The sequence below is a fragment of the Lactuca virosa genome, chromosome 1 (genome assembly GCF_052849685.1).
Source record: "Lactuca virosa cultivar CGN04683 chromosome 1, Lactuca_virosa_CGN04683_v6, whole genome shotgun sequence".
NCBI lineage: Eukaryota > Viridiplantae > Streptophyta > Magnoliopsida > Asterales > Asteraceae > Lactuca > Lactuca virosa.
Genome location: NC_136426.1, coordinates 181,549,486 through 181,569,110, shown reverse-complemented (window position 1 = coordinate 181,569,110; position 19,625 = coordinate 181,549,486). Strand labels below are relative to the sequence as shown.

Here is a 19,625-nt window from a genome sequence, read left to right as displayed (position 1 = left end):
GGGTTTGGAATTAAAGTTTCATAAATGAGACTTTTCAAATTCCAAAACTTGAGGACAAGTTTTGAAATTCTTCAAAACCTCTTGAGTTTTAGAATTTATGTTACATAAATGAGACTTTCCAAATTCCATAACTTGAGGGCAAGTTATGAAACTCTTCAAGACCTTTGGAATTCCATAACTTAAGGAGTTAATGTTTCATGAATGAGATTTTTCAAATTCCATAACTTGAGGGCAAGTTATGAAACTCTTCAAAAAACATTTAGATCAAATTTAACTAATAAAATTACCATAGGATTTTATCATTTACCAATTTGACCAAATATTATTCATATAGCAAGATAAATTCTACAAATAATTAGTTTTTCACAAAATCAAGTAATTATCTTAAAATTTTGACAATCATCATGTTATTGGATGGGGATAATGATTACCATATTAGTAAAATCAAATTTTATGATCCAAAGCAGTTTGTGGTAATGATCTTAATCCAAAACAAGCCAAAAACTCGAAAATTCTGCCAACAGATGATCCAACTCGTCGAGCCAGGCAATGGACTCGCCAAGTTCATCATCATATGATCCAACTCGTCGAGTTCCCTTATGGGACTCGTCGAGTTCAGTTTGGCAGAATCCAAAATTGCAATTTTTCCAGCTTTGAAAATAACACAATTGCATCAATATAACAGAAAACACCCTAGGCTATAATACCACTATTGGGTTTTATGTACTCTAACATCCCTACGGTGCACATAAAACCCTAATGCTTTGGAACTAAGTTTTCTCTAGTTATACATGCAATATTCATTTTTCCAAAGCATGAAGCCTAACTAGCATACAACTTAGATATTTGAATCATAAAAACTAGTTAGATGATTACCTCTTGTAGTAGCTTGTATAACTTGGCCTTATAAGAGCTTAGCACCTCAAGTGTGATGCCTCAATAAAGTCACAAACACCAAGAACAATTAGAAGAATATGAGAGAGGTTTAGGAGACACCAAAATCGGCTAGCTTCTTCTTGGAATACTTGTGTGCCGATTTTGGAGCTAAGGGAACACATTTATAGTGTAGAATTTCATGGGTCACTTGTAAACCCTAATTCATAGACTTAGGCTTTTAATCCAATAACACTTCATGGACTCTCATATGAATTTAGTCCATTACTAATTAATCATGGATCATTAGCCCAAATTATATGTATAATTGATTTACATAATCAGCCCCTGTTAATTTAATCAGTCTCTTTTGATCACTAAATTAATTCCAAATTAATTCTTGATCAATACCAATTAAATAACATGATTTCTCAATTAATATATTATTCTTATAATATATTAGTAAATCACAAATAACCTCTTTCTCAAATATCCATCCTATCAAATTGTTCTGGTGAAGGCAACCTAAAATAGACCATGCTACTATCGGGTCAAGTACATACCAAATATAGTTATGGGCTTAGACACCTAATCCAATAAGGTGGTCTATGGATAAGCTTGCAAATGTTACGTGAAGGAAGTTCTAAGACTTCACGGTGTTCCTTTAACGATTGTATCAGATCGTGATAGTCGTTTCACATCGAGGTTTTAGAGGAGTCTACAAGAGGAAATGGGTACGAAGTTGTGTTTAAGTACAACTTACCATCCAGTCATAAGATGAGGGTCGGGAGGGCATTCCAGTCTTATGCTATGGGTTTGAGGCAATCCAGTCTGGAGACTGTGGGCCGAGGGGCAATCCAGTTTTATACTATGGGTATGGTATGCATGTATTGTTTATGTATTGTTGTATGGGGTATTTTGGGGGAACTCAGTAAGCTTCATGCTTATCCAGTTGTTTGTAATTGTTTTTCGGGTAACATTGGTGATTATGTGAAGGCGAAGGAGTGATCGTACAAATCCTCTTGTTGATTTATACTTGAGAGACTATTTGATACTCCGACTCTATGGCTTTGATTTGAAACAATGAATGATTATCTTATTATTTTATGGAAATATATTTAATAAAACTGAAAAATGTTGGCATGGTTTTTCGGATGTTACAATATATGGAACAAAACCACACAAATATCCTAATTTTAGTTCTCCGGAACAGACCTCCGGAATGTACGACCATCTCGAAGTACATATAATTTGAGTTACAGGTTAATGGGTTTCCCTCGATCCTATAGTATAATAATAACATGGGATCATATATGGTTCATACAACATCAAAAATCGCAGCACTTGTAAAATTGGGGAAAGTCACTTGTGCACCTAAACCGTTCGATGAAATGCCCAAAAGAGACACAGTCGTCTGGAACACAATGCTCACTTCTTATACCCATTTTGGTCTTTACCAAAAGCTCTGTTACTATTCCACGAAATAACAAGAATTGATTGTATCAAACCTGATCATTACTCATTTACTGCAACTTTGAGTGCATGAGCAGGATCAGGTAAGCTGTGTTATGGACAAAAGATCCATGCATTGATTCTTTCTGCTGGATATTCTTCTTCACTTCTAGTGAATAATGCACTTATTGATATGTATGGCAAGTGTTTGAGCCCTTGTAGTGCACATGATGTGTTTGAAGAAATTGAGTTGATCAGAAACAATGTTTCTTGGTGTTCTTTACTGTTTGCTTATGTTAACTCCAATCAATTTCAATCTGCCCAAAGTGTTTTTGAGGCTATGCCAAATAGGGTGAATATTGCTTGGAATACTCTGATTGCAGGTCATGCTCGACATAGCACTGTCAATTCTTGTGTTGATTTGTTCACGAGGATGATGATTGAATCATGTGATCAAATTCAAGATCAATAGACATTCAGTGCACTCATGAATGTTGCTACTGAATCACAAGAATATCACATTGGTTGCATGTTTCATGCTATTGTTGTCAAGAAAGGGTGGAATTCAGTAGTTGAAGCAAACAACTCAATTCTTAGTTTCTATCCATATTTAAGTATTCCAGAATATGTACTGAAAATCTTTGAGTCCATTCACACTCTCACTCAAGTTTCTTGGAATGCAATAATAGACGCGCTAATGAAAATAGGAAATATCCAAAAAGCCCTTATCTCATTTCACAACGCCCCTGAAAAAAACGTTATTTCTTGGATTTCAATGATATCAGGGTATGTTAGACACGGAAATTCTGAAGAAGGGATACGTTTTTTTTGTCAATATGATAAGATCCATCCTTCTTCCTGGTGATTTTTCTTTAGGAACAGTTCTTCATGCATGTTCTCTCTTGGCAACATTAGGTCACGGAAAAATGATTCATAGTCTTGCAATTCGACATGGATTTCACTCTTATGCTTATGTTGGAAATGGATTGGTTAACATGTATGCAAAATGTGGAGATATTTTTGGTTCTTTCCAATCTTTTAATGATATAATTGAAAAAGATTTGCTTTCATGAAATACAATGTTGATTTCCTATGGTCTACATGGATAGGGTGATAAAGCCCTAGAGATTTATGACAAAATGATAACATCTAATTTGAAACCAGATAATGTGACATGCATAAGCTTATTAATGACATGTAGCCACTTAGGGTTTGTTGAAAAAGGTCGATACTTTTCCCAATCGATGAGTGGGGTCCATGGGTTGTATCCTGAGGTAGAACATGTGGCATGCATGGTGGATATGTTGGCTCGAGGAGGGGAGTTGGAAGAAGCAAGAGAGATGGTGGAAAGTTACAGAAGGACACATGGTGAAATAGGGAAGTCGAGTGAGGGTGTTTTTGGATCTTGTTATGCACATGGTGAGTTGGAGATGTTGGAAGGTGAAAGTGAGATGAGTTATGTGGTGCTTTCGAATTTGTATTGTGTAAAGGGGAAGTGGAAAGAAGCTGAGATGGTTAGGAAAGTTATGGCTGATGAAGGGGTGAAGAAGATGCCTGGTTATAGTTGGATTGAAGTTAAAAACAAGGTGGTGACATTTGTTGATGGTGGGGGTTTATGTGTAGAGAATGAAGATATGTTTCTGTAATATATTTTCTTGAATATCATTTGAAGAATCCATGGTGATGGAAGTAATTAAAGATGATGTTGACTTTTGAAGATCAAGATGGAAATATAAACCTCATGACAAGTATAAACTAAGAAAAACACACATAATATGATTATTGAGTGTATTACATGAGAAAATCAAATTCTATAGGAGAATACGAAGCAATGAGCAAGCTCATGGATTCGAGTAAAGATAGATCTTCAAAACGGTCTCATGATGGAAACATTTATGTGTGTACATTTATAATATCTTTGTCAAAGAATATTTCACATAACATTATTTAAAAAACAAGTAAATAGAAGTAATTTTGCTCATTTTATTTATATATTATTTGTGTGCCACCACTTTTTTTTCTTAATAACAATATATACTTTTAATTGAAATTGAGTAAACTAACTAACCGTACCTCTGTAAGTCTTTTGATCAACTTGTTCTCCTTCTGGATCTGTAGAGATCTTATGAGTACATGCCATTGGTACTTTTACAGGAGCACCATATTCCATGTTAAACTTTTTCAGAAAGTCTTTTGTGTATCATTCTTGATGAATAAAGATACATTCAGTGGTTTGTTTCACTTGAAAACCTAGAAAGAAGCTTAGTTCTCTGTTCATGCTCATTTTGAATTTGTTGGCCGTAAACTTTGCGAAGTCTTATACCATTGTTTCATTTGTAGAACCTAATATTATGTTATCCACATACACTTGTACAAGCATAAGATGCTTCTCATTTGATCTCCTGAATAGGGTGGGATCAAAAATAACTCATGCGAGTCCAGAGTCCTTAGTATGGAATGTAGACAATGTCTCATACCAAGCTTTCAGGGCTTGTTTCAAATCATACACAACCTTATGGAATGTAGACAATGTCTCATACCAAGCTTCAGGGCTTGTTTCAAATCATACACAACCTTATCTGGCTTGTAGCAGCAATATGGAAAATCTTCATTCACAAAAACTGGAAGTTGTTCTAGGTACACCTGTTTTTTCACGTCACCATTAAGAAAGACACTCTTGACATTCATTTGATACACCTTAATGAGTTTTATGAGCAACATATACACGAGAAATATGTGTATGGATTCAAGACGAACAACATGCATAAGTTTCTTCATAATCGATGCCTTCTAATTATTGAAAACCTTGAGCAACATTTCTTTCCTTGTTTTGAATGATGGCTCCAAAGTCACCGACTTTGTTTCTAAACAACCACCGACCACTTTGTGATTTCTTGGTTTGGGAACTAAAGTCCAGACTTTGTTTCTCTGAAATTCCGTCAATTCCTCTTGGGTTGCTATGACCTAATCAGATTCATCGAAAGCTTGTTCAATGGATTTTTGTTCAACCTTCGAAAGAAAGGCAACAAAGTTACATTCTTCCTTAATATCTTTCGTGAAACGAGTTTGTACGCTTGCGTTTGGATTTCTAATGATTTGATTTGGTGGATGGTCTCTTTTCCAAATATGTAGTTGTGGCAAATTTCTGTAACACCCGTTTTCCCGGTATGTATTTTGAATTGCTTAAGTTTTTTATTATTGAAACACAAGCTTTTTGCTGGGGGCGGGACATGCTTTTTTAGGGCATGGTGTGCTTACCACGTGGTAGGTGTGACACGACCTCAAATGAACTGCGCGACGTGCTTCTACCGATGGGCCAAACTAGGGATGGAAAATCGGGTCATCACGTCATGTTTTTTGTTTGACATGACATGACTCAACAATGTTTTATGTAACACGAACACAACACGACACCATGTTGTGTTTTTTAGCTAACACAAAAACGAACCAATTTAAAAACGATAAACACGACACGACATGACAAAGATAATATAATATATAACAATTAGTTTATTTAATTAATATTTAATCATACATAACACGATAATCACAAAAAACACGACAAGTAAATGCTAAATCGTGTCAATTTCGTGTCAAATTTTGAACATGAACACAACACGACAAGACATCATGTTTTTTAAACTTGACACAAACACGACACACACACGAATTCAAATTTCAGTTTTGTCCCAGTTTCGTTTTGTTTCGTGTCAACAATTCCACCCCTAGCCAAACCTTAGAAGCATCGAAATTTGGGCCTATTTGATGGCAAAAACCCATAGGATTTTGTCATTCTCTCAGCCACCATCATTAAAAAATCCTACTTGCAAACCTTAGCCTCTATCCATTGTGTTCTTGAGTTATTTTGCTTTGCTTGTGAAGCTTGAAGGTGAAGATAGAGCATTGTAGTGATTTGTAGCTTGATTCAAAGAAGATCCAACGACTCAAGCTTCTTTTGGACCTTCTGTAAGTGTAAATCTCTCACCTTTATGCCTTTCTCTCTTTAGAGTTGGTAGTAGAATGAGGTTTTGGTACCTAGAGTTGATATTCTTGGAGCTAAGAGTTTATAATGTTATTTATATGCTTTTTGACCTCTAAAATTGTATAAAAGGGCCATGCATGTGTTTCCTTGAGACCATGCACAAGATTGTGACCTTTTAAAAGTTTTATGGACCTAGGGTTTGAGATCTTGTTTCTTACAAGCATTAAAATGGATAAACTTGGAAACTTTATTAATTTGGACACTGGGGAGCTTTAGATATGAGATTAGGTGCTTTAGATATGAGATTTAGAGCTTCTAACTTTAGGGATTAAGTGTTCAATGACAAAAAACAGTTAAGCTATGTGACGTGACGCTCCTATTGAGTTTCACGACGCGCCTATTAGGATTTCATGAATATTTTGGCGTGTAGTGGGAGTAACGTGTCGATTCAAGGTCATGACGCGCTTAGCCGTTGACCGTTGACTTCGACTTTTGGCTAAAGTTTGAGATATGAGTTGTAGACTAAGGATTGACCTTTAATTGTTTTCTAGGTGGTTCGTGAGACCGATTCTGACATATACGCATGTGTATCTGTGATTCTTCAGCTTATTGTACATGTGATTTGTGTCACTGTACTAAGTGTTAGAGTATATGTCATTTGCATGATAAGATGTATTGATACTATAGTATGTTGATTGTATGAGTAGGCTAGCAGAGTCTATTGTATGTTGATTGCTTGCTTATATGATATGTTGATATGTATGTTTGGGGAGTTGATGGTGGATCAAAAATAGAGCCGAAAACCTAGAATACTTGCGTCATTGACTAGACGTGAACTAAGACATTAGTCATTATTTATGACTAGACATGCACTAGAGTTGTTAGTCTCCGTTTGATAAGGTGGATCGACACTAGATCCGAGAGCCTTTGTTTGTATGTATTGTATGTGTATTGTAGTATGTGGTATTTTGGAGAACTCACTAAGCTTTGTGCTTACAATTATGGATTAAATGGCTTCCAGGTAGTTCTTCTGGTTGTGGGAGGGCTCCAGCTTGACTGTACTTTACGTGCATCGCAAATGATCGTGTTTTTAGACTTCCATAGATTATGATGATTTTGATACACTGTTTTCCATGATTTTATTTTGGTATACTTGACATTATGGTTTGATGATGTTTTAAAATGATTCAATACTTTTGATCTTTTTATGAAAATGTTCTGGAGACTTTACTAAATTTTAAAAATAAAAAAACTTTAGGTTGAAATTAAAACGTTACAATTTTGTTCTTCTGTTGCGGTTGAAGGAATATATATTTTTTTAATTTACTAAATGCCTGAAATTTCTTGGATTGGCAGCATATCATCATGGGAGTAATCCCCATATGATTCTTTGTGAGGACTGCATTTTTGTGGATCAACACAATAGTTGCACCCTTATCAACAAGGATTTAAAATCTATCTCAGGGAAGATTTCTTGTAAAACATACTCTCCCTCGAAAGTAGAAAGGGTAACTTATTTCTCTCCCCCAATAGTTGATAAATTGGACTGAAGTGTGGATTATCTCCCTCAACTAATGAGGATGAAGCATCATCACAAAAGGGGTTCAATAGGGAATGTGAGCCGAAGGAGCAGACCTTATTACTTCCCTTAACTGATGACACATGTCATCAACAACAATATGTCCTTCTACATGGGTTGTAGTTTCTGTGGGTCCAACCAATGATTCAAAGTTGATCTCTATAACATGTGGTGTAACACTTGGAGGGTTTTCACAATCAAGGATGTAAGTTACTTCAATATGATTAACATCCTTTTGAACATGATGATCATAAAAAATAACATCGAAGCTTTCTTCAATAATTTGTGTTCATCGATTACAAACAAGATATGTAACCATGTTTGTTAAGGCTTCAAGGAATATAGCTTCATTTACTTTGGGTTGGAATTTCGTAAAATGATCCTTGTTGTTCTTTACAAAATACCTACACCCAAAAACTCGAAATTTTTTGACATTTGGTTTTCCATTGTTCATACCTGTCTATAAAGTATTGTTGAGGCAGATAGTTATTTACGAGTGTAGGGTTTTGTTGTGGGAGGCTTGGTTTATTTGAAACTTAGACCTTATAAGAAGACCATGGTGGCCCAAAATAAATATAAAAGGTTAGCTCCTCATTTGTATGGTCCGTTTGAAGTTCTTGACCAAGTTGGTTAGACGGCATACAAACTAAAACTACCCACAACTACCTCTAATAATCATGTGTTCCATGTTTCCTAACTTACGATGGTGATCGACGATCAACAAGTTCTTAATGATCTTCCTAATGTGTTGATTGATGCAGTAGAGGCGGTGCTAACTCCAAAAACAGTGTTGTGCAATAGGGAGCATCATGGTGTGGGGGAATTGTTAATTTCGTGGAAAGGCTTACCCGAGGAGGAGGAGGCAAGATGGGAAGAGCAAGATGAAATGTAGAACTAGTGTCCCAAGTATCACCTTGAGGATAATGTAAAATTTTAGTGAGGGGTATTGAAATCAATTGACATATTGGTAAATGGGGGCGAGTATACCAAAGATGCAAAAAGTAATTAGGAAGGGTTGTTTGGTAGTTTTTAACTGTTTGGTACTTCTGGTACATACCTTATCTTTATGATTTTTTGTTGTTTGATTCTACGAGTAAGTATAGTTTCCTTTTATGAGTTTAGTGGAGTCAATAAATAGGGTTAGGGCTGTCTTTAAGAAGGAAGGCAAGTATTCTGTGTTTTCCATTTGTGGAGATCCCATAGGTCTGGAATATCTCCGCATGTTATTTTTAGTTTAAGAATTAAGTTAAGAGTAATCAATTTTACCAATTTGAATCTATCATATACACAACATAAGAAAGGTCGGAATAAAGCATTACCTCTTTTCCTGCCTTACAACACCATTGCTCTTAGGGCTGTAAACGAACCAAACGAACACGCACAAGGGCTTGTTCATGTTCGTTCGTTTAAGTTAGCCGAACAAGAAACGAACACGAACGGATAAACGAACGAGATTTTCTTGTTCATGTTCGTTCGTTTAACAAATTACCTTGTTCATGTTTGTGAACATGCTAAACGAACAAACATAAACGAACAAAGATAAAAAAAACACAATTGAACATATATGAACATAAACGAACATATAATATCGTAATATAATAAAAAAAATTTGAATATAAATAAATATAAATAAACTTAAATAAACGAACATAAACGAACGTAAACGAACATCATAAACAAGCGTTCATGAACATAAATGAATGAACGAGACCATTGTTCATGTTCGTTCATTTAACTAAACGAACGATAATTTTTGTTAATGTTCGTTCATTTAGTAAATAAACGAACATAAACGAACTTCCCGCCGAACAGTTCACGAACGGTTCGCCGAACATTCAGTTCGTTTACAGCCCTAATTGCTCTTATTACTTTAAATATTCATTGATATATCTCAATCTACTATAGGTATGACACTTCCCGCACAATATACTTCATTGGTTGGTACAAGTGCAATAATAAGACTATGGATGTAAATGAACTGATCTTTTAGAAAACCATTCGTGAACTGTGTGGCGGGAAGTTTGTTTATGTTCATTTATTTAATAAATGATGGAAATGTACACAAATTATCGTTCGTTTAGTTAATGAAAGATTATTAACAATGGTCTCGTTCGTTCATTTATGCCTGTTAACTTTCGTTTATGTTTGTTCGTTTAAGTTCATTTATGTTCATATATGTTCAATTGTTTTTATATTACATTACTATATTATATGTTCATATATGTTCAATTATATTTGTTTATCTATGTTAGTTTATGTTCGATTAGGATGTTCATGAACATAAACAAACGAATAAGAACAAGATACTTTGTTAAATGAATGAAGATGAATAAGAAAACTCGCTCGTTTATCTGTTCCTGTTCGTTCATTTGTTTGGTTAACTTAAACGAATGAACATGAATAAGCCTCGTTCGTGTTTGTTCAGTTCATTTATGTCCCTAAGAAAAACCGTAACAGTTACGAATAGACATGGAAACCCAAGGAGAACATACGTGGGCACTACCCCGAGCTTTTTACAACAAACAAATTTTGAGGATAAAACCTAATTTAAGCGGGGGAGAATTGTAACACTCGATTCTGATTTCTTATTTTTGGTACGTACTTCATTTATTCCCTTTGAGTTTTAAAGGTTAGCCTAATACACGACGAGACTTGGTTTTGTCACAACGCGCTAATTAAATGAAAGTGTAGAGCGCTTACTATTATGCGACGCGCCTTTACTGTTAAGTGAAACCCTAATTCTCAGCCTTTAGGCCTATTTAAAGGCACTCACCCCTAGGTTTTTCCTCATTTGGTAGCCTCAATCTTTAGAGAACGTTCATTGCAAAACCTAACACCCCCTCTTGTGTTCGTGAGCTTTTGGTCGTGTTTGTGAAGCTTAAAGGTGAAGAAAGGTCATTTTAGTGCAAGGAAGCTTGATTCGGATAAGATCCAACCACTTGAACTCCTTCTGGACCTTCTGTAAGTATAAAGTTTCCATCTTTAAGCCTTTTTGTCTTTGGATTTAGATCTAGGGTAAGGTTTTGGTCCCATAAGTTAATATTCTTGGAGTTTGAGCAACTTAAGGACCATAAAAGTATTATGAGGTGATTCTCTTGACTCTAGGTTATAGAAATGATCTCATGCATGCAACTTTGTTGATCCATGTAGTAGTTTGGTCACTTTTGAACCTCTTTAGAACTTAAGGTTTGAGATCTTAATTTTTTGAGTCATCAAGATGGATAAATTTGGAAACTTTATCCATTAAGTCATTTTAAGGACTCAGATTTAAAAGTTTGAGCCTTTGGCTGAAGTGATTAAGGACTTAAGTAAAGAGTCTGTCCAGCGTAAAAAGCGTGAAACGCCTTTTTCATGGTCATGGCTCGCATATTGGAAGGATTCAAATGTATTTTGTTGTATGGTGGATCGTGTAGTGCTTCTGGTTTTGGTCATGGTACGTTTGACCATTGACCTTGACTATTGATTTTGACTGTTGACTTTTGACCAAACTGAGTTTTGGTCAAACTTTGAGGAAATAAGGAATAGACTAGGTTTAACCTCTGACTGGAATTTAGGAGGTTCGTATTGTTGATACGTTCGAGTATGCGAGTGTGTGTTGGTTCAACTCTTTGATTCATGTAAGTTTTCTCATTATATCGTGTGTTAAATTGCATGTTTGTGTAGAGTGGTTAGTCTATCTGTTTGGTATATGTTGTACAAAGGGGAAGTTTTTTATAAGCATGCAGGTCCGTTAGGAGAATGTTGGTACTAGGGGAAGTTGGTTGTAAGCCTTCGCGGGAACCTAGGAGAATGGTTGGAAGTTTTATAGGTCTTTGGGATGATGAATTTGTGCATATATTCCCATTGGGAGTGTTGACTATGAGCTTGTTTGTATGCATTGTTTATGTAATGTGATATATGGTATTTTAGGAAACTTATTAAGCTTTGTGCTTACTCTCTCAACTTAAATATTTTTCAAGTTGTGCTTCCAATAGTGGGAAGGGTGCAACGTGTTTGTCAAGATACATCGATGATAGATTATTGTTTTGACTTCCTCAGGTTTTTTAGATTAATATGATATTTGATACTTGGTTTTATTATTATCAAAGAAATGGGTCTTGATTTTAATGGTATATCTTAGTTTAAAATAAAAAAATTGATTTGAAAATTTAAGACGTTACATTATTACTTATGATGCAAGGGAGACCAACAATCGCATCCCACTGTTGTGGTACATGAATGCTAGAAATTTGTTGACACTAGAATTTGGAATTTCTACAAGGACAAAAGAGGTGGAATGTGCTTTATAAGGAGTTATGATATTCTAAAGGCTCCCACTACACATATGTTAAACTAAACTAAGAGATTATTGTATACAAAATTTGATTTCACGAGGGATTCATATGTTGGAAATTAAGAAGAGGAGGGACGAGATAATGTGGTTAGCTGTTTTTGCTTATGGTCAAGCAAAATATCATAATTGAAGTTGAGGAGTAGATGGAATGTGAGAAGTTCTTCTTTGCTTAGTTTGTTGTAACTTGTGTAAAAGTTAGATACTCTGTATGTAGATCTATCTTTCAATATTATTATATTAGAGCTGACATAATCACTTAGGGGAGATTGTTCAGTGAAAATCTGGATTTGATAATGAAGTTTTGATGGTGCGGCTCATGGTATCAACAAGTGTGTATGTTGATGGCCTCAGTGCAATGCAATACTTAAAGATAGCCAACAACGTAAAAGTAACTCTTGAGCTACAAGTTGAAGTTTCGAATTATATATAATAAGGATCTTTTGAATATAGAGTTGTAGAAGATAATTGAAGACTCCCTAATCTTAGGGATTTTGTTAACGGTATTACCTAGCTTGTACGTTAAGCTAGGGTTTTGTTTTAGTATTTAGTTATATATACTTGATAACATTCTACGTCAATGTTATCCAATATTGTATTTGATACTCAGAGCCTCTTCTCTGACTATCTCTTGTATTACGAAGCTATTTATTAATCAATAAGGATGTAGTTTCAAAGTACCATTTTGTGGTCTTTGTTATTGCTTGATTGAATCGTATATGGGACCTACAACTAGTAGTAGAGCTAGTGTTTAAAATTCCCTAAACATTTATGTTATTTTCAATGGATTCATCTAGCTCATCAAAATCATCGTTTCAAATCCCACAATCTGATCAAATGTCCTATATTCGAATAAACAAAAATTCTCTATGTGGCTTTGCAAAACCTTAATGGCTCTTTAAACCATGGGCGTATACATGTTAGAAACACTGACTAGTCTGTATGTTCCAATCAGAACAATTACTAAATGTAATTCACCTTTACCGACTATGTGTGCTCCTATACATCAATGGACTAAAGATGACAAAAAGAGTGTTAATCATATGAGAGAAAGAGCCATTACCTGTGATGCTCTTCCGTATGAAACATATCATATGGTTGAAAACTACAATTTTGCTAAAGAGATGATGGACACATTGAATATTACTTATGAAAGAACTCATGAGGTATGTGCGAATCAAATGAATTCTTTGGTTACAAGGTACGAATATTTTTCTTGCTCAAAGGAATGAATCTCTAACCACTACTTTTAGTAGTTTCAATTGTTTGATTAACGATGTGAAAAAGTTTAAAATCACCAAGCTCGACTGATCAGTTTTTGTTCACAAGTTTCTTGACTGACTTGATGAAAGCTAGGAACATCATGTTTGATATCCTTAAGAATAGTATGCAAGTAAAGTTTTCTTACAATTGGTTTTTATAACTTTTATATAACCATTTCTAAACCTTTTTACAACACTTTAGAAATGTTTCATAGATTTTTTATAATTTTTTTATAACATTTAAAAATATTTTCGTTAAATATAAGTCGTATGGAAATGTAAAAGAAGTTTGAAAAATATAAAACAAATATAAAAACGTTGTATTAAAAAATTTATAAAGTTTTATTTAAATGGTGTGAAAAAGTTATAGTTTTTTTAAAACATTTACAAAATACTTTGGTTTAAAAATAATTGTATTAAAAAAGTTGTAAAAAAAATTATAAATTAAACTATTAAAAAAGTAAAAAAAAAAAACTGTAAAGAATTCTAAACAACCTTTAGAAAAAATATATCATATAAACTCAACTTGAGATGAATTCATAGTTTAATCTACTCCTAATAAAAGAATCCATAAACCGCCACATGACATTCTTTTACATTTCCTTTATGCCACGTGTCATTACCACAGATATTCTTGGACTAATTTTCCCGCCCATGCATTGTTGCGATTGTCAATTAATCAGCTCCTAAGATTAAGCAAATCAGTTTCAATATCCAATTAAACTGCATTCAAATTACGTTTCATATATGTAAACATAATTTTCAAACTTTAATAGAGATATGCAATCCCTGAAAATAAGCTAATCATAATCCTTCAACTTGCAAATATCGATTCCCTATTGTTCTCTTCTTCATTGGAGTCTTCGAACCTATCATTCAAGAATTTTTCTGCATCTCTGCAAAATACCAAAGATATATCACTTTATTCAATCGATGTGGTCAGTCTACAACAAATAAGTTTTACTGCTTTATGTTTTTGTTACACTACAAGAAATCTTGGCATTACCGGCGACGCCTTTAGCGGCGACATGGGGCAATAGCGGCGACATGTAATTGACGCGTTACATGTCGCCGCTAAAGGCGTCGCCGGTAATGCTCGCAAACGGCGATCCGCGTCAACTTACCCCTATCCGTCCGATTTGTTTTCAATCCAACGGTTGTAGAAAAGGCGCTGACTTTTCCCTCCAAGAAGTCGCCGCTATTACTCTTTTGTCGCCGCTAATACACATGCGTCGCCGCTATTGCGTATCGCCGCTAATACTCGTGCTGAATAACCCCCTTTCCAGTTTACTTTTTCGCCACTTTTTCTCCTGCGCGCTGTTTCTTTCCTTCTCTCGCTCGTTTCTTGGTTTGGATTTTATGAAATGTTTTGTAATTTGGAAGAATACTTTAGAATGTGGTATTGATTAATATTTTGGATTGGTTGTGTATGGATTAATATTTATAAAAAAAGTTATCAGATTTTATAAATGCTATTTATTCACATTGACTAAATATTGTAGAGAACCCAACGATATTTGTTTAGTATTTTTCATTTACTTGTGTATAAGGAATGTATGCTAATTTAAATTTGATGTCTGTTTAGGAACTTGTAATTAATTAACATATAACAAGTTGATTGTAAATTTTCACGCAGTTAAAAAAGTTGATTATGATTTAGTCTATTTGTTTTATTTGTAATAAAGTATATAATTGGTAAGGGTGAATAAAAAATAATATAACCAAAATTTTAAATGGTAACCCATACATTTTCTCGTGAATGGGATGAATAAAAAGGTGACCTAAAAGTAATGTGGTCGAATGTGTGGTTTAAAAGCTATGCCTAAACTAACAAAGATACACTGAACATAATATATGATATTAATCGGGATATGTAATTATTTATTTTATATTTTGATTTCAATCCGCATAAATAATTATAACTTTATAAGTTCATAATAAATATACATTTTATGTATGAACTTTACTTTTTATTAATATTTGAATCAATGATATTTGATATGTTGATTATTAATATTAGTATTTGTAAGACTGTAATATTATTGATGTTTTTATTTTTATTTTTTATCTGTTGATATTAGTATTAATTTTTCTTATTATTTATTTAGTTTTAGAATGAAAAATACAAAATTTATGATATTTCGTTGAACACCATCTTTAAATCGTCTAATTTTACATTAATCAAACTTTTAGACGGATAATATCGTAGTTAATAAGTTAATACAGACCGGTATAAATCATTCGATAGGTATTAAGTGAAAACAAAAATAATATTGTACATCCTATAAATAAATTTGTTATACTTAAATTATTGTTTTATTTTTAATTTACATTCCAATGGCCATATAATCTTTTTTTTTAATATTTATAACTTATTTTAATTATTGTATGAGGAAAAGTTTTTAAGGCTAGACATAAAATAAAAATGATTTTTTTGGATTCGTAACTCTTACACATACTTTTACATTTAATCTAACTGTAAAATAAAAACCAGAACAATAGATGATATCGTATATGAAACTATTATGCCCCACATCTACATACCTAGCTAGCTAGAACTATTTGACACAAAATAATCCGTCAAAAGACTGTAACAAACTACCTCACTGTAACATCCGGAATTTCGGGTATGATAGTTCGTGTATCAATTTTGAGGATTTAGGAGGGACTCGACGAGTCGTAGGTCTGACTCGCCGAGTCACGACGAGTTGATCACGTGGATTTAATGAGCGGACTCGACGAGTCCAAGTATGGACTTGCCGAGTTGGTACTGGGCAAAGAAAATCCTAAGTTCCGGGGTTGGAGCCTATTTAAAGGAACTTATGACCTTGGATGCGCCTCATATCTCCTGTGAGAAACCCTAAACCGCCATTGGAGCCAAGGGAGAGTTCTTGTGATGAAATCAAGTAATTTTGGTGTGATTTTGCAAAGGAAGTGAAGGGATTCAGCTAGAAGGACCAAAGGAGATTGTTATTCTGAGACATCCAAGCAAGGATCTCCGTTCTGAGGTAGTATTTCGCCCTTTCCTTCTGATTTGTGTAGAATCCTTGAATCTAGGGTTTTCTTTACCCTTTCTTGGATAGTATATGATGCATATGAGGTCCCAATGTGGAAAAAGTCTTAGATCTGGACCTTAAGAGGTCCAGAGAGTCCCAACCATTCTCCTTTGTGCTGTTCCTTTGGTGATATGAGCCTAGGTTGCCATTTTAGAAGCTATTTCACCAAAAGAAGCCTTATGTGTGTTGCATGAGCGTAAAGGTTGGACCTTTACGTGATTATTGAGCATTGGGAAGTCAGATCTATAGGTTAGAGAAACAGATCTGACCTCAGAAGGTCATATGAGTATTGCCATGGAAGGAACTCGCCGAGTCCATAAGGGGACTCGACGAGTCGAGTCGGGTTGCCCCGCGATTCGTGACCAGTGGTAACCCGTCGAGTGAAAGGTTAACTCGACGAGTCGAGTGAGGATTTATGAGGATTAAGAGGACACGCATGTACTCGCCGAGTCACACGAGTGCACTCGACGAGTTTGGTCAAAGTTGACCGTTGACTAGAGCTGACTTCAGTTGACCTTAGGGTTTTGGTCAAGCTGGTTCAAGAGAGGCCAGGGAGGGGTAGAATGGTCTTCTACCCATTCTTTAGAAATGAGGACAAGAGAAAGTATTGATTAGAGATGTTATTATGTTGATAGGAGGAGGCTAGGTCGGGTTATCGAGCACGAGAGGTTATCCGACATCGTACGAGGTGAGTCTTCTCACTATACTTTACCTAGAGTGGTAATCATGTGTGACCGGAAGGTCTTATGTGCTATGATGAGTATGTGATGTATGCTGTTATATGATATGTATGTGCTATGTTATGTTATGAGTATTATGTATGGACCGGAAGGTCAACAGTGTATAGGCCGGAAGGTCAAGATGATGCGGACCGGAAGGTCGGAGAAGTGGGACCGGAAGGTCAGAGAAGTGGGACCGGAAGGTCTACCAGGATGATGGGACGGAAGTCCCCTGAGACACATTGACCGGAAGGTCTTGTAGAGTTATAGCCTTGAGTGGCGTATATGCGTATGTGGTATTTGGGGAAACTCACTAAGCATTTATGCTTACCGTTTATGTGATATGTGTTTCAGGTACCAGCGAGGATCGCGGGAAGGCGCCGGCATGATCTGTACACATTGATGAAGTTTTATGTATTTGAGATCTTGGGATTGTTTTATTTGGAGGACATGTGTTTCATTGGATTTTGATATTTCTTATGAATGAAATTATGTTTAAAAAATGAGAAAAATTGTTTTGGAAATTCACGTTGTTACAATTTGGTATCAAAGCCTTGGTTTGAGGGATTCGGATGCACCTTCAGGTGTATTTGAATTCAAACTGAGGATTTGAGAAAGTTTTTCATAAAAGAAACATTTTTTCTAAAAAGTAAAGGAATGTGAGGAAAGCGGAAAGAAGCAGTGTGTACGATCAGCCAGCGCCCGAACGGTGATTTCCCAAAATACCCTTACATTATGTGTTATGAGATATGATATGATATGTTATGCATGCTAGAGTAGGCTAGGTATTCCTATTAGGACTAGAGTGGCCTGAGTTGTGATGCCTTAGCCTAGGAGATTACTGCTGCTATGAGATGCTTCGAGAGTGAGTAGGTAGCAGTGAGGAGCTTATGAGAAGTCTTCCCAAGGGTAGCCTATACTTAGCGAGATGTAGAGTACTTGTGATCTGGGATCCTAGGAGGAGGACTTGGGATGAATGCTGATGCGGTGTGGAAGGTAGTATAGGGCCCGTACTACTGGAAACACCGGATCAGTGCGCAGTCCAAGTAAGAATCCTCAGGGTACTAGGGAACAAGTAGGGTTGAGTTATCAAGTGCGAGTATACTCGATCGAGTCTCTGGTACCCTTGTGTTGTGTTTCAGAGACCTCATGGTGGGTACACGTCACACACCAGAGAGCAGCGGAGTTAGCGATGACGAGGTTCGCAGGACGATTCGTGATGAGGTGGCTATAACCATGTGAGAGGTCATGCTCGAGATGTTTAGGTCTATTGAGACCGCGTTGATTGATACATTCGATGAGCGATACGCTGCTGTTTCGGAGGCTGCTGCTGCTGCAGTCACCGCAGCTGTCGTAACTGCTAGGCCGCGAGGGGGGTGACTTGTTGCTGTACCGGGAGCTCAACAACACGAAGCCACCAGGGTTTGATGGGACAGGATCAGATAGCCACAAGAGGCGATATCATGGTCCGAGTACCATGATTAGTGGCAGATCGAGATGTGAAATCATGGTTCGAGTACCATGATTGGTAATAGATTGAGAGGAGAAGTCATGGTTCGAATACCATGATTAGTAACAGATCGAGAGGTGAAATCATGGTTCGAGTATCATGATTGGTAGCAGATCGAGAGGTGATGTCATGGTTCGAGTACCATGGTTAGTAGCAGATCGAGAGTTGATATCATGGTTCTAGTACCATGATTGGTGGCAAATTGAGAGGTGGTGTCATGGTTTGGGTACCATGATTCGTAGCAGATAAGCTTGTACCGCTTTCCGGTTATTCCGTCATGAATGATTAGGCCGAGATCGAATGCGATAAAGTATGGGGCCCAAGGGCCAGACATAATTAGTTTTGATGAGGCATACCTTGAGAGGGAAATCGGTTTAGTTCCGAGGAATCGGTGATGAGATGACAGTGGGAGTCGCAAGACTCAAGGATGAGGAAGGATGGTGTTTTATGAGGGATTACGGTCCGAGTTGAGCAATCAGCCGATAGTGGAAATGTCTCTTTCTGTGACCTAAGTGGTGCTATTTCTGTTCCCGGTGGGGAAACGTAAGAGGTATTGAGGTTTCAGTTTCTGAGCTGGGGGTGAACCCTGTGGGGTAGCATCAATAGCGATCTTCCACCAGGGTGGCTAGGCAGTATGTCTGCCATAAAGTAGTAGTATAGCATGAACTAGTTGTCAATAGGGACTGAGACGGTCAAGAGTAAAGAGATACCCCACTTGAGTATAGTAGAGCATGTGTTAGTCGCAGCGTCGGGCGATCACGAGGAGTATATCGGGGCGGTATCCCTTATGGTCTATGCTGGATATCGGGTATGGGAGTGAAGTCCCTGCTCTTATGGTAATTTATGTGATGGAGCGATGGTT

General features: G+C 36.0%; 1 pseudogene; it reads left to right on the top strand.

The window, feature by feature from the left end:
- Positions 1-2,174: 2,174 nt before the first annotated feature.
- Positions 2,175-4,009, top strand: LOC145124837 (pentatricopeptide repeat-containing protein At2g36980, mitochondrial pseudogene; annotated as a pseudogene).
- Positions 4,010-19,625: the final 15,616 nt, after the last annotated feature.